The 15,403-nt window shown below is 44.7% G+C and overlaps 1 protein-coding gene across 2 annotated transcripts in view; it reads left to right on the forward strand.

The window, feature by feature from the left end:
- NR6A1 (nuclear receptor subfamily 6 group A member 1) overlaps positions 1–15,403 on the forward strand; it is a 95,981-nt gene that overhangs the window by 760 nt on the left and 79,818 nt on the right. The gene's annotated exons all lie outside the window — the stretch shown is intronic.

Consider the following 15,403-nt stretch of genomic DNA (forward strand, 5'->3'; position numbering starts at 1 on the left):
CGCCGGCTCCGCTCGCCCCAAGTGAGGGCTGGGGGAGCCCGGGCTGCTCCCGGCGTTTATGGGCACCATTTGGGACGCTTTTACACTTCCCGTATGCAGATACCGCATCTGCACTTGAATGTCCCTGCCAATTTTTATGGTTTACGGTTGCATTTTACCATCTCGAGGTACTCTTTTGCTACAAAGGATTTGCTCAGACAAAAGAGGCTTCTTATCAGGCAGCATCGCTGGCATTTGCTAGGTACAAGCCTTAGCAAAACACACACAGTGCTGGCAAATACCGAAACGGGCGCTTCTGTAATCACCCTGAAATGTAATTTTGAACCGTGTCCCTTTGTGAGGCTGCTGGAAACACTTTATTCCTCTCTTAATTACGTGCTCGGTTGGATGAAAGATACTTTTCATCCTTAATACTTCTTGAGCTTTCTGACTTGTTTTGGGAAGGGTCTGTCTCTTTGGTGCCCTTAATGATGCAATAAATATTAATACTTTGCGTTTACTGTTTTTCCCACAGACGTACAGGACTCGGGGGGGAAATCTCTTTTGATTCATCAGATTAGTTTTAAGCGTTCTGTCCGTGCCTTGCGGAGCTCTCGCAGGCGGCAGACGTTGTACCTGTGGCTGCGGTTAGTCTTTTGAATGGATGATGTAACAACCTTTTACTACTTTGCCTTCCAAAATGTGAAATACTGGCACGGTGTTGAGACATTGCTTGACCTTCAGTCTTTCTAAAGCCTGCTGCGGCCGGGGGAGGAGCAGGAAAGGTTGGCTTGTTACTTTGATGGCTTATAAAATATCTGCAAACGGTAACGGCAAATGAAGAATCTTAACATTTCCTCTTTTTAAGGAAGATTAGCCCTTTTGATACCTTGAGGTACAGCATCTTTGCTCTTTACAAAACCAGACAGAATTGTATGACATCATGTATATAGATACACAGGGTAGAGAGATATATATATAAAAGTAGGATTATATTCTTGGTGGCTGTGTTAAAATCATTAATGAACTTAAGCTCTGCACGTGGCTTCTGTGTTAACTCCGAGTAAACTGCTGCAAGTTTATTGGTGTCTTCAGCGAAAGCAGCCTCGGAGTAACTTTGAAATGCGGTGACGTGATTTCATTTCAGTAATTGCTGAAGTGGGCAACTGCAGCCTCATTATTTGAGGGGGCATTTGACATTCTTGGATTATAAAATGACGGTTTTCCCTTACCAATTTGAGCACATCCCTTTCCATGTAAGAAATGTGTTTTGTCATCGAGCACATCAATGGCAATGAGTAAAATGCATTCTTTTAAAAAATAGTTTCAGCAGGGCATTCATTTTTCCTGTACTCCTAGCAATTATTTCCCAACAAGGTCCCATTCAGGACCAGTTCCCCTGTAGCTTCAGTTGGCATCTTTTTCCTCTGTGAATGAAACATGATGGCTTTTACAGTTTTAATTATTGTGTGTCTGAACTAAAGCAGCGATAAAGTGGGTTATCTAAGTATTAAGGTAACTTTGGACACTTTGTTGTGTGGTGTGGACCTGGGAAGATTTAAGTATCAGGGAACTGCCTGATTTTTGTGTTCCCTTAGAATTATCAGTTTCAAATAGGTAGATTACTAATCCGGATGAACTTCATACCAGAGAGAAGAGGAAAGTTGGAAGAGCACAAAGAATGTAAAGGTTTTCAAAGACAAATCCCATTGCTTGCATCCCTTCCCTCTGCCACAGCGCTCACAAACTTTACTGGCGCACACTGACATTTTTAGTGGTTCTTTATGCTTGATTGCTTTGCATCTGATGAGATAAGCCTTTGCTTAACAAAGACTATTTCATTGATATAGTTAGGCCTTAGTTTACTCGCTATAAACATTTCTTTGAAGATTTAGGAAGGAAAAACAAATCGAGTTGTTGAATGGCAATGCTGCTGAAGTCAAATGTCTCTGAATAAACAAGAAGCTACAGCGTTATTTTGACTTAGTATTGGCTTGTTGAATGTGGATGGCTCTTGCTTTTGTAAATAATAATAGATGATGATAAATAATAGATTTTTGAGCTTGGGTTTATGATGGGAAATAAGGCCTGTAATTCAGGAAGAAATTCCTTAGTTTGATTTGATGGTAAGGTGGAAAAATACCTCTTGATGTAAAGCTGGAATTTGGTATTGATGGCTTCTGTAGATCATTAATCAGGAAAATGGGTTTATGCGTGCCTTTTGGTACTAAAAACAGCACTAGCAGTTCAGCAGATGCAGTGTCTGATGTGACAGTGCAGCAGTAGGATTTTTTCCCTGCTTTGCTATAGAACAATATAAAGTTACTGTATTATAGAGAATGAGAACTTTTCCATCTAGAGGCTCTTTCTCGATTGTAGGGAAGCAAGAGTCATCTCTTTGTCCTGTCTCTGACAAGTCATTTGTGATCTTTTTTTTTTTGGTGGAGGATGTGTGCAGCAGCTTATTAAATTACTGTTTGACTCTTCCATGGTGGTAGCCTTGGACAAATGCATTTACACTAGCATTCTCTGAGAATGAGAGCACAGTTTGTCCTGTTGATAAACTGCCTATTTAAATAAAGCCTTCAGCAGTGTAATCTGGTAATTCTAATGAAGTAATTTACATAAAGAATTGGCCCAGGGTTTCATCAGAGGGTTGCTAGTGAGCTGAAATGCATTCTTTCCCTCCAGCTGTATTAAAGTAGCCTTTTGATCCTTTCATTTTTCAGCCTTTAAGCCAGAGTGGTTATCACTTTGCAGAGTTAATTGAGAAAGGGAAGTTGGGGGACGAGAGGACCCTTCGAGGTTTAGCTTTAGTCTTAATTATTACAGTTCTAATTACCTAATTAGTAGACTTCCAGATTTTATACGTTGATAAAAATTACTCTGTACAGGTTTTGTTAGAAAGAGGAAATACACTGCCGATAGGCTAGCTTCAGTGAAGTTCTTTATTGGTAAATGATTACCAATAACTTATCTTGAAAGCAGTATATGTCTGGAGTATCTGAATTCTACTCCAGCTCTTCGATAAGGAGGCTTCATTTACAAAGGGTGGACCCTGTGTCCTTCAGAGAGCATAAGTTACATGTCTGCCTTCCGTTGCCTAATCACCCCAGTTACAGGCCGGTATAGGTGGTCAAATTTAAACTTAAGAGAACAGTCTGGTCAGTGTGAAGAATTAAATTTTTTAAGTCCTTTCTCTGTTTGTGGATACATCAGGAAAAAAAACCATGATAATTTTGCCAAGACTCTAATGCCAGGCCTGACTGCAAACTGCTGTGATGTCCTTGTCTGTCTCTCTGCTGAAACTTGATGGAAATCTTAAATGTTTTTTAATGGAAATAAAATCCAGGATTGTGAAGCCCTTGGGACTAAATCCTAAAATTCTCTTGTGGTATAAAACCTCCTGAGCTATTGTATCAGGAGATACGAATTGCAGTGGGGGTACGTATTCCTGAAGGTGCATGTTGCGCTCGGTCAGAGGGGTGAGTTCTCCGTACTGTCAGCTAACCAGCAAGAGGGTGTCCTCCTGGTGCTCTAAACACTGCTCCTGTCAATGTCAGGGTTTATTCTGCTTAGTTGATGCTGACTTTGGCACTAAGAGAAGCACAGGACTTAGTGTGGGAGTTGTTGTGGAGCCTGCAGCTCGTGAAGCTGAGTGGTTAAATGATGGCTGTTGCGGTTGTAGTAAAAAATTTGAGATTAACTTCTGGTCTCTGAAAGTTCTGCCAAACACCAACTTGTTCTCCAGAAATCTCTTCATTCAGTCTCACATCTGTAATGTGACTTTATGTTGCTTGGCAATACTTACAAGGAATTATTGCCAAGTATATTGTTACTTTGGATGTCTCGTGTGTGCTTTTGCCAGGAGACTCCATATCCTGGGCCTGTTCTAACATCTGCTGTAAAGAAATGCCCTTTCTGAGGATCACAAGCAGTGATTATTCTTACCTGCAAATAACTTAGTGTAACATGGCATCCTCAGTTACTGGGGCTCTGGTTGAAGGTGGGTGACAGTCCAGCTGAAATATTGGCTGGTTTTGCAGTAGGATGTAAGCTCAGGCCTTGATTTTTAAGGTAGGCTTTTTCCAGAGTGAGGTCTGGGTGTCGGTTCAGAAGGGGCTGGGGCTGTGTGCTCAGCTGGCATTGACTGAGCAGTTTGGGTACTAAAAACTTGGGTTTGATCTGTGTATGACTATACCTTGCTGAGGGGAGTATTCCGGATTTGTTGAGATTGTTTCACAGAATGTGATACACCAAAAGTATTTTGGGGGAGTGGATTAATACTGAACACAGAAGCATCCAGCTCCCTAAGGCCCAGGGTGGTGCTCCCTGGGCAGGGCGCTTTCTCCCGGCTGGCACGGCAGAGCTCTGCTTTGCCACTGCGGCTCCGTACCAGCTTGTCAGCACACCGGTGCGTTTGCTTGAGGCACCTGTGTAAGGGTCATTGAAGGCTTGAGTCTTTCCTACACAGCAGCAAAGCTAGAACTGGTAGCAGGAAGAGCTTTTCCTGGTGGTGTTGTATGAACCGGAGTTGTGCTAGAGTGCTGTGGCTTTGTGATCCCCTCCTGCAGCTTGCAGTCTTGAGAGGAAACACTGATTTGGGTAACTTGTGGTGTCAGGTTAATCAACTTTCTTGAACACCCATAAAGACGGGCATTAATTACATTGTCTGATTTTTAAATAAAGTCTGTGCTAGCTATAAGAAGCTTGGAGATGGGTCTGGGTTTTTCTAAAACTCCGGTGGGTTTATGCCGATGACACTGATCCAGTGTGCAGACCGGGGGATTCATAGCTTAGCCTCAGCACCGCTGCATCATTAGAAATTCTTAATTGGTGCTTGCCACCCAGAATGCTCTTCTGAGCTTTGAAGTTTGTTTTCTCTTGTGTGTGTGTCTAAAAAGAGGAGACCCAAGCTCCCACCACAGTGGGTCTGACGGTCCTGTTGCGGTGTTTTACAAAATGGAAGAGGACCGAGGAAACGTGCGTTCGGTGCTGGTGTTGTGTAATAGCTTGCTGCTACCAGTTCGCAGTAGCGAGCTAACGGTGCAGTTACGCAGTGCCTCCTGCTTTGCTTGCTGGCTTTGTGAAGGTTTTCTTTGCCCACTTCTATTTTCCTGCTTACCTGATACATCCTGTATGGGTCTGTCACCTTAACACTTGAGCTGACCTTTAGTATTTCACTTTGATTTACATAGGGCCTCTGCTCAGTGAACTGTCTCTATCACAGGATGATATCCATAAAAATGACACTTCCTAGTCCTGAAAAAAATCCCCAGGCCCATTGGAGACATGTGAAAAGGACACCCAGCAGGAAGAGAGGCCCATGGCTTGAAATATTCATCAATCATTTTCCTGGCACCAGGAAACCAATCAACTCTTCTAAGGGGTAGAGTGTAATCAATCACACAATGTGGGAAACGGGGATCACTGTCTCTACCAAAAATGTTCCTTCATGTTGACAGAGGAAAAGTGTTGTGTTTGTGCTTATTCACAAGTAGTAACTTACACCCTTGGTATAGAGGACTCTGTCTTTTGTAAAAGGCAATCTGTGAAGAAAACAGTTTAGTGTTGTATGGGCAACTTAAGCCTGAACTAAAGATTTTGTTTCCAGTGATGTTGAGCTACGTTTTGTTTTGAGATTTTTTTATTTTCACCTTTCTGGAGCTGATAGGTGAAGGTTTTGTCTCCTGTTCCCAAATCTGTGTTCTAGAAGTGGCAAGTACAGCAGCCTGATGTTTTTATCCAGAGGATCAGAATTTTAAAATTTTGCACTTTTTGTGACACAACTCAAGTTTGAAATAGCTTGTATTGCAAACTGATACTGGGGAAGAAACTGGAAGCACCTCTGGGTGCTTGTCCTCTTTTATGTTAAAAAAAATATGGATAGGTTGCCCAATAATAGGCAAACAGTGTTTGTCAGCATCTGTAGGATATTTTATTGTAGCAAGTGGATAGGGATTACTTGAATTCTTTCTTTCTAGTAAGATGCTGTGAAGTGGAACAAGAGACTTGTTTATAACTTTATTCTTTCTATGGAAACCTCTGCAATAGCTGTTACATAAGAAATGCCATAATATTTATGGCAAAGTAATTGGCAAACAGATTGCTAGAATTCCTTCACCAGGAAAACATTTCTTGCCTGTCTGGTAGGAAACAAGAGGCATTGAGCTCAGGGCCCTGATGAGCTCTGGCTAAGTGTTGCTCTGCTGCTGCCTGATCTGAGCCTGGCTCGGGTAAGCCTGGCTCGGGTAGGCGTGGGTAGCCGCAGAGGCAGTGCTGGCCCTGGGTGGGCTGTTGGCTGGTGGAGGTGTTCCTGGGTGCTGGTTCTGGGGCTGCTCTCTGCGTTAATGTGCCTTCAGCGGGGGATGACACAGATTTGGCTGGGTGGTTTGAGTGTTTTGCCTGTTTTCCTCTTCTGTTTCAATGGCTACTGCAGGTTGAAACAAATGTTGTAGCTTTAAAAAAATCTAGCGCTTAAGCCCTTTACAGATGTACTCAGAGTGCCAGTTTTTCCCCGGTGGTGGGACGCCAGAAGCCTTTTGTGCACCCGCTCCCCTGTGGGGCTGGCGGCTGCTGTTCCTCGGGGCAGAGGGTTCTCGGGGTCCCCAGTGCCTGGGAGGGCTGAGCGGGAGCCCCAGCCTGGCTTTAACCTCCGAGGGAGTTCCCGGGGGAATAGGCAGCCCCCTCTGCGCTGTCTCCATGGAAAAGACGTGTCAGGACATCAGCAACTTGTGTCCGACACTAAGTGCATTTTCCTGGCATACAGCTGTCCTCTGTAAAACCCGTTAGGAGTAACAGTAAGTGTTCCAGAGCATCCTGTAATCTGCTGAGAGGGAGCATTTATAACCCTTACAACTTGAGAAATGCTACATCAGAAGTAGTCTTGACTTTTCGTAAGCTTGTCAAATTGTTTAATACACATCTCTAAATGACATGCTGGGGTGGTTCATGGGACACGGCAAGGCTCGGAGCACGGGGATGTAGCCGGCAGGTGCCGGGGGTGAGCCAGCGAGCCCTGCAAGTACTGAAAATGGCTTCTCTGCGATGCATGTGTGTAACAGTTAATAATGAGTAAGATCGCCAGCTGCTCTTAAATACTGAGGACAAAATCCTCAAATTCTGGTTAGTAATTAAAAGCTTTGAAGTGACCTTGAATCTAAAGCTGTCTTGAAGTAAATTTATGACTTTTTGCCATTGCAAAAGAGGTTAGCTATGGCGGTGTACTGTGCTGTCTGGTGAAGTGTTTCATGGCAGCCTTGGATGAACACTGAAGATCAGAAATAATTGCAGTGCAGTTGAGGCACAAAATGGCTGTGCAGAATGCCTGCAAGGACATCTCTAAAAAAAAAAATTAAAATGGGCCATGTTTAGAAATAACCAGAGAATAAAACCGCATGCTCACACCTAACTACTTGGAAACTTGATTTTTTTGAGACTTAAATGTAATGGCTTACCCTACTTAATGAGAAGTCCAGACAGGTGTTTAATGTTTTTAAAAACAAGCTCCTTTTATTCATAGTCAGTGGAGGTACAGAGTTTCTTGTCCTCTCAGTGTATGAATTTAAACAACTTCAGCTCTACTGCCAGGAGAGTCTCATTACTGGGGGCTGTTGCTCTGAAAGGGTGTTCCAGCTCTGCAGCTTTCTGATGGAGCTGGTGGTATCTTTGAGGTTTTCTTAGTTCAGCAGTAGTTTGGTCTAAAATGATGTTGAAACCCTCTTTCTTAGACTTTTTGATCTATTGCCTTCTGGGTAGAGCCTTGATTGTTAGGAACTGTGAAACTTTTTCTCATAAAAAGTCAGTAAGGAGGATGACACCCTGTAGCTCACCAAATGATAAACTGCTGTAGAGTGAGCCATAATGCATATATCCAGTTTTTTCCTATCTAGGAAGGTGTATCCACTGGAGGATCCGTTGCTTAAAAACTGAGGGCTTGCATGATCTAAATTGAAGTGAACTATGCGGTGTGGAGCTGATCTGAGTGTGCTGCAAGCTGTTGCTGTAGGTGTTCCCAGGCTCGCCTTGTGCAGCTTGGCCCTCTCCAGAGCACCAGGGCACTGCTAGAGCCCTTCTTGTCTTATTCAGTCCACTAAAGATCAGGTCACGCTGGGATTATTTTTTCTTTGGTTGAGTAAGATGTTTTAGAGCTTGGACACGGTTTGGGGTTGGGCTGGGGGTGCGGTAGCCTGGTGCTCAGATGACAAGCCTTGCCCCACGCTGCTGGCCAAGCAGAACGTGGCCATCTGTGAGCAGCAGGGAGCGCCGAGGTGGGAGTGTTCTGATTTTTAGAGTGATTAATTTCTAATTAACATATGAGGTGCGACCTCAAGAGTCTCTGGTTTGTAAGTATGAAGATGTCAAGTGTTGAGACAGTTGCCAGAGAAGTAATATCAGAACACATGTGGGCTGTGGTGGGCTTCTGCCCTGCAGAGCCTCGCAGAGGGAGTGCAGGAGTCGTCCCCTCGCCATGCAGTGCCGGGGAGGGGAGGCCAAGTCACTGCTGGGCGCTGGCCGAGCTGCTGGGCGCTCCTCTGCCACTGCCATGGGCTTTTCTTACTTAATTCAGCAGAGGTGTCTGAACTGCAGCTATGCCAGTTGTCTGCAGCAACTTGTTCTGTTCCTTGTTTAAAGTCAAGAATGCTGTCAAGAAGCAGAGTATGACCGTATATTCTCGAGGGTGTATGTGCAGTGAATGGCCCTGCCTTGCCTGGCTGCTCTGAAGCCTCGGGGAATGGCCTTGTAGAGAGGGAGCAGTCCTGAGGGCAGCGCTGCCTGGTGCCTCCTCAAGCACTGCCGTGACATCCACCTGCAGAGCAAGAGGAATACCAGCCCTTGATGGTTCTTATCATGGGGACTAAAAATCAAGCTGCAACTTTAAAAGCATGTTAAGACTTGTTGTGGCTCTAATCAGCTGAAGTGCACTCTCCCTGCGCTGAGAGGCTTTGCAGATGAGCGTGCTACAGGTCAGGTAGCTGGCAGGCTCACGTGGATCCCCAGCAGATACGAAGAAGTACTGAATCTTTCCTCGCCCCTCCACACGACTAGCATCAGCCTGAATTGCCCCTCAAATGAAATTTTGCCTGACTTCTGATTTGATTCACCGCCTGTTGAAATCCGTGTTTTTCTGTAGTGCTTGTTTTGCGCTTTAGCGCGTCGAGGCTTTCAGGAGAGCGCAAGCACCTTACCGCCCGCAGCTGCTCCTCGGGTTCAGTGGTGATTTGTTTTTAAGGGGCTCGCTGATGCAGTGTGTGCACTGCAGCTCCGGGCCTGGCGGGGATCTCTTGGTGTGAGGGGGTGCTGCTGGGTGGGTGCTGGCTGAGGAGGGGCAGTGCACCCAGGGGATGGCAGCCCCCTCGTGAGCAGGCGCCTGCTGTCCTGAAGCTGCTGGTGAACAAGCCGTGTGTTCTGTACAGATGGGAGACCCTGGTGCGCTTCACATGGCCAGCTCAGTGCAGCGGGAGGTGATTTACTGACAAGCTAATTCCTTTAAACTGCATTTTTACTGCTGCGTAAAATAAGTGAATGGTAAATCACAGTTTACTGAATGTTTACCCTGGTTTTGAAAAAAGTATATAAAATGCTGATCTTTACACATTTGTTTGCTCTCCTGGTAGATTACTCAGCTTCAAAAGGAAAAATATAAATAGATTTCCCTTAGCAAAGTATGTAACTATTTTAGTTATAAAACTCGTATGTCTTGAGCTGAGATTAAAAAAAGCAAAATCGCATACTGCCTTTTCATGGAAATCAGCAAAGCATGAGCTACTGTATTTTTATAAAGTTAGATTAGTCTAGAATTAAAATTTCAGATTGTTCTTCAGAGGAATCTGAATTCACTCCAAAGTGATTTTCCTGCTGAGAAGAATGGGAGCTTCTTTCTTTAAAATGTGGGTATTTTTCCTGTATTTGAGGTAATTTTCTAGTACAAGTGAGGACAAATAGCCAAATCTTAGGGATGATGCTTCTATCCTGAAGAATATTTTCTAGGTGTTGAACAGTTTCTGATGTGCTTTTTAAGATGATTAGATGTGTGTTACCACAATTAAGAGCTACTAAGAGATGGGGCATCTTGCAAAATGAGATTATAGCAGTAGCCAGATGTGGCTGGAATGCACCGCAAAGAGAAAGGGAAGTGGTTCTGGAATTGCAAGCAGCAGGAGCTAATACGGTTTGCAAACATGGCAGACAGTAGGCAGAGAGGTAGGTGGGGGGAAGAATCAAATTTCCCTTGATTCTTGCCTGTATGTAATCCCCATCCCGGGGAGGCCCAATGCTTAATGTGAGCTTTTCACTCCAACAAACCCCAAGACGCTGGTGTTGGTGGGGCTGAAAGGGAAGTACTCAGTGAGACAGGAGGCTGTACATCACTGGGCTTCATGAGCAGGATGCTCCAATCAATAACGGAAGGAAAACGTTTTTAGCAGGGTGTAAAACTTGTCTGTTCCACAGCAGACATTATAGTCATGGCGAGCTGTGAGGCTGCAGTGTACCAGGCAGTTTGATCCCAGTTTGCAGGGGGAAGGTGGGCTGCGTGCTGGCCCGACTGACGGGGGCTCAGCTGAGCTGTGGTGTGCGGTGCGGTCTCGTAGCTGCCCCAGGGCGGAGCGCTCCTATTTCTAAAACATGTCACTTGTGCTGAACTGTAAGACTCTGTAGGTTTGAGTACAGAATGCCAACAGTAGCTTTTCTATGATAGTGAGCGTATTTGCCGCAAGCCAACCATCTCATTTCATAATTGCGCGTTACAGGAATGCACTGCACCCAGGCAGTTGTTAAGCTTTTTCCCTCCAGTGCTCTTTTAGTGTTGATTATACGTTCAGTGGCTGATTTGGATCATTCAGTCTTTCTGTGTACATGTGGTAACAACGAGAAAACTTGTTTCATTGTGCAGTGCTTACACCTATTTTTCACATTGTAGGATTCTGTCGAGATCCTCCCACAGAGCATGATTCATCCACTAGTAAGTACTAGTTAGTCTCCTCACCTCCAGGCTAGTGCACTAAGCCAAGTTCTAGTAGGCACTGGCAGCTGAAGTCCATTAGAGTTAGATGCTGTAATATTATCTCTACTAATTAAAATTTGAAGATAAATGCTGTTAAATTAATTAACCTTGAGGTTAGGGGGGGGGAAAAGCTGCTTTCAGACTCCTTACATGTCAGGGCTCCTCCAGGATCCTGGTTTGTCAGTGCCATTCATGCACTAGCTGCGGAATTAAAAGGGCACGTTACCTGCTCTGTGGTGAAAAGGTCCATTTACTGTAGTGCTCTAGCCAGGTGTGCTGAACCACTCACCTCTGGGAACACTGGCTGATTTGTGATGCGATTTCTAGCATGTTCTTTATGTCATAATGTGCTGTTATTTATCAGTAGGTGAGCGTTAATCTGGGTTGATTATCAGTGGCATCTCTACTCTTGTATAAGATCAGTTAATTCTGGTTTTTAATGTAGGTAATTCTTGTGGACTCAGTAGGTGGATTTTGCTATAGTAGTATGCCTGGTGTTGGCCAGCACTTTACACTTTATCAGTGATTGAAAAGTAATGACAGAATTTCCACAAATTTACAGAACAATTATGCTATTAATCTTTCAATATTGGAGTAGTCTGGGCTGCCTGGTAGGCAATATCCTATTTGACCAAAACGTAGAAGTGGTGTAGAAGATGGAAAATGTCATGCCTAGGGACAAAGCCAGTGTGCCGGGGGGGCATTGCATGCTGAGAAGCGCTGGCCCTGAAACAGGCAGAGGTATTTCTGAGAAAGTGCCTGTTGTCGCAGGGCAGTAGCCAAAAGCACTGATGTGTCCTTTGGCAATTGAAAGTAGGTCTCTTATGTTTACTGCCTGTCTAATGCTGATAGCGCTGCCTTGGAAAGCTGATACTGTAATGCTGCATAAAACCCTGATGCTGGTATCTTAAAATATTGGGAATTGCCCAGAAAGACTGAGATGGCCTGATGGTTTTGGCTTATTCAGTTTATCAAAAAGATTTGATAGTAATTACACTGTTGAATTACTGCTGCAGAGGGAGTATCTTGCATAGTAAGAGGTTCCTAAAGAGAAGACCAAATATAAATATTCAGACTGCAAACAAACTATGAATTCAAATTAAATATACAATTTCAACTGAATGTACCTTTCACTCTTGGTTATTTAATTTTGTAGCTTTTTTTGTCCTCAGGTCAGGATAGAGTGCCTTTTTAAAACAGATGAGCCTCATGAATAAGGGAAAAGCTGTGTTCTGAAATCCTCATTTGCCTGTGATAACTCAGTGTGCGTGTACACTGTGGTACTGAAGAGCTGCCTCAGTGCTGAAAACCTCGGCTTCTTCGGGAATTGTTCAGTATTTCAGAACATGTAGTTTTGGTTCTGAATAAAATGCTTTGATGGCGTTGCCTTTCACTTTCAAAAGATTGTAAAACATTTCAGAATTGATCTGTGGAGAAAGATTAACACAAATCTCCATTTACAGGCAAAGAAACTAGATGTTTTAACAAGACATGTTTTAGGCTCGATTGTTGTAGTTTCAGTCCCCTTTGAATGCAGACCCAGCGCACCTTGTGGAGTTCTGACGGCTTGCACTGACTGACTGTCGCTTTTCAGGACATCCCTGGGGGCTTTCTTCATCATTATTTTTCTAAAAAGTGTTTTTTCTTGACTGTACTAATTTTCCCCGTTGTAGCCTAAAAGTCTAAAATAAGAGGGAAGATTTATGAGCCCCCTTCAGAGGAGTGAGTTGGCTGAGCAGCCCTGGTGGCCCTGCTGTTACCCGGCGGGGCTCAGAGCGCTTCCAGCCACCCCACTTCCCAGCGGAGCACCCCGCTGCACCCCGCTGAGGCAGGAGCGTCCGCCTTCAAGAAGGGCACTGTGCTCTGTTCCAGGGAACGCAGGCGGCTTCTGGAAACCTAACCCATAACATACGTGGTAAAGCTGATACCACAGCAACATGCATCTCCTTTCTGCTTTGATTTCTGTGTCTCGGGAGGCATTTCAGGAATCCTGTGACTTTTGATGGCATCAATAAATCAGATACCACGCTGACAGAATTTTACTGGAATGTAAACAGGCATTTAAAATAATGTCTGTATAGTGTTTATTGAGGAATACAGTGCAGGTATAGCTCTCTAAGTACACAGAACAGTAAACTGCTATGAATGACTGTTTCCCTTCAGTTATGTTGGTAAGCAGGAACTGTGATTGTTTTCCATGCTAATGAAAATAATTAAAAATATTTATCACGAGATGATCTTACTTCCCACTCCTCCTCCCAAACAGCATGTGTTTTCAGTGTTGAAGTGAGACAAGAAGCTCTACCAAATATAGGGGAAAGGGGAGGAATGTCTCTGTATAGTAAAATTTAGCTGATAAGGGATAATGAATGACCTTTAACTCAGCTCTGCTGAGTAGTAGCTGATCTGGGGAACTGCGGGCTGGTCAGCCTCATCTCAGTCCCTGGGAAGAGTATGGAGCAAATCCTCCTGAAAGATGTTTCCAGACACTTCAAGGGCCTAAAGTAATTTGGAACATTCACTGTGGGTTTACCAAGGGGAGATGACTCCTGACAACCTCATTCTTTCTGCAGTGAAATGACTGGATCCCTGAATGAGGAGAGAGGGATTTTTGTCATTAACCTTAAGCAAGGCTTTTGTTGGAGTCTCCCATATCACCTTTGTAGCCAAACTGGGCTACAAGGCAAATGTAGGTGGAAAAACTGTCTGTGTTCTCTGGCTCAAAGGGTAGCAGTCAAGAGTTGAAATACTAACTGGTGGCCAGTCATTCTGTGGTTGTCCTAGGGAGTCAATATTGGGGCCAATACTACTTAGCAATTTCATCTACCATCTGGATGATGGGATGGAGTACACTCATCAGACTTGCAGATGACACCAGACTGATACTTTGGAGGGCACAGCTGCTGTTCAGAAGGACCTCAATAACCTGAAGGGTTGATTGAAACTTCAAAGTTAAACAGAGACAAATGTCAAGTCCTGCAGCTGGAATGAACTAACCCCACGCAGGCTGGGGAGCAGCTCTGCAGGAAGGACCCGGAGGCCCGGTGAGCCTCCTGACTCAGTAGGGTGAGGTGGTGGTGGCAGCTCATCCCGTGCTGGCTTGCGGGTAGCCAGGAGGCTGAGGGAAGCGCTTACCCCCCGGGCATGGCAGAGTCACAGCTGGAGTACTCTGTGCAGTTCTGGGCCTCCCAGCAGAAGACAGCTTGAACTGAAGTGAGCCCGCCGGAGAGCTGCTGGGAGGGCTGGGGGCTGGGAGGCATGGCACAGGGGACAGGCTGGGGGAACTGCACTTGCTTAGCCTGGAGGGGCCAAGTGGGGAGGAACTGCCAGTCCTCCAGTTCTTTAAAAGTGGCTGTAGGAAAAAAATGGAGTCAGGCTCTTGAATGGTACGTGGCAAAATGCCAGTACAACAGTTATGGGTTGCAACAAAGGAAATTCCCACTGGACGTTTTGGGGAAAGGGATAAAAACTTAGTGGAAGTCCTGCAGCACTGGCACAGGTGTCTGGAGAGGCTGTGGAGTCTCCATCCTTGGAGACTTTCAGAGCTTGAGTGAACAGAGCCCTGACCATGCTGATCCAACCTCAAAACGAGGGCTGCTTCCAGGACATGGCTCAACTAGATGAGCTCCAGAGAAGCCTTCCAACCTGAATTATTCCATGATAACAGAAGTCTAATTCTACTGAAAGGTCTTAGGGATGTTGTTGCCTGGAAGTTCTGATGCCTCTGCTTTTGAAGGGAGAAGTCTATAATCCTGTGTTATCTGCATTTTTTTTCAAGGTCAGAACTCCTATTTTCATCATGTGTATTTCAGAAAGTCTTTACTAAAATGTTAATCCAACTTACCGAGCTCTTACTATGCAAGTGGCCTTCTCTTTGCAACCCCACAAGCACCACTGCATCTTTACCAAACAGATCTGGGTGTGTGATTGATCTTCAGCAGGCCGGCAGCTGGTCGGGAGTGGAAGATGATGCAGCTCACTGAATCGGCATGTTCTGCTTATTCTGATCTGGGCTATCCCGGTATTTGTTCAGGCTGCCATGTTTTACCTACTGTACTCTTCCTCTGTGTCAGATGGCAACTGGTGGGAAGGGGGTACCAAAACTCATGCACTGATATCTTCAAAGTCCAATGCTATGTCACAGGTTCAGGCTAAGTTCATTTCTAGGAGCAGCCCATATACCCCTTCGATTAGCATAAACAGGGACAAGGGCAGTCAAAGGTCAAGAGAAGTTCAAAATAGCATAACCTCTTTTTGCTAGTGTTCCCAAATGCTCCTAATCCTGCAAAGTTCTCCGAGCTGTCCTTGCCGTTGTGTTTACTAGACAATTGTAAAAGTCAAAGAACAAGGCTTGGCTTGATACAAGGGAATTTAGAAATCAAGGGGTTGAGAATAGGTAGCATTGTTGCTTAAAACAGG

This window comes from Athene noctua, chromosome 20 (assembly GCF_965140245.1).
Source record: "Athene noctua chromosome 20, bAthNoc1.hap1.1, whole genome shotgun sequence".
Taxonomy (NCBI): Eukaryota; Metazoa; Chordata; class Aves; order Strigiformes; family Strigidae; genus Athene; species Athene noctua.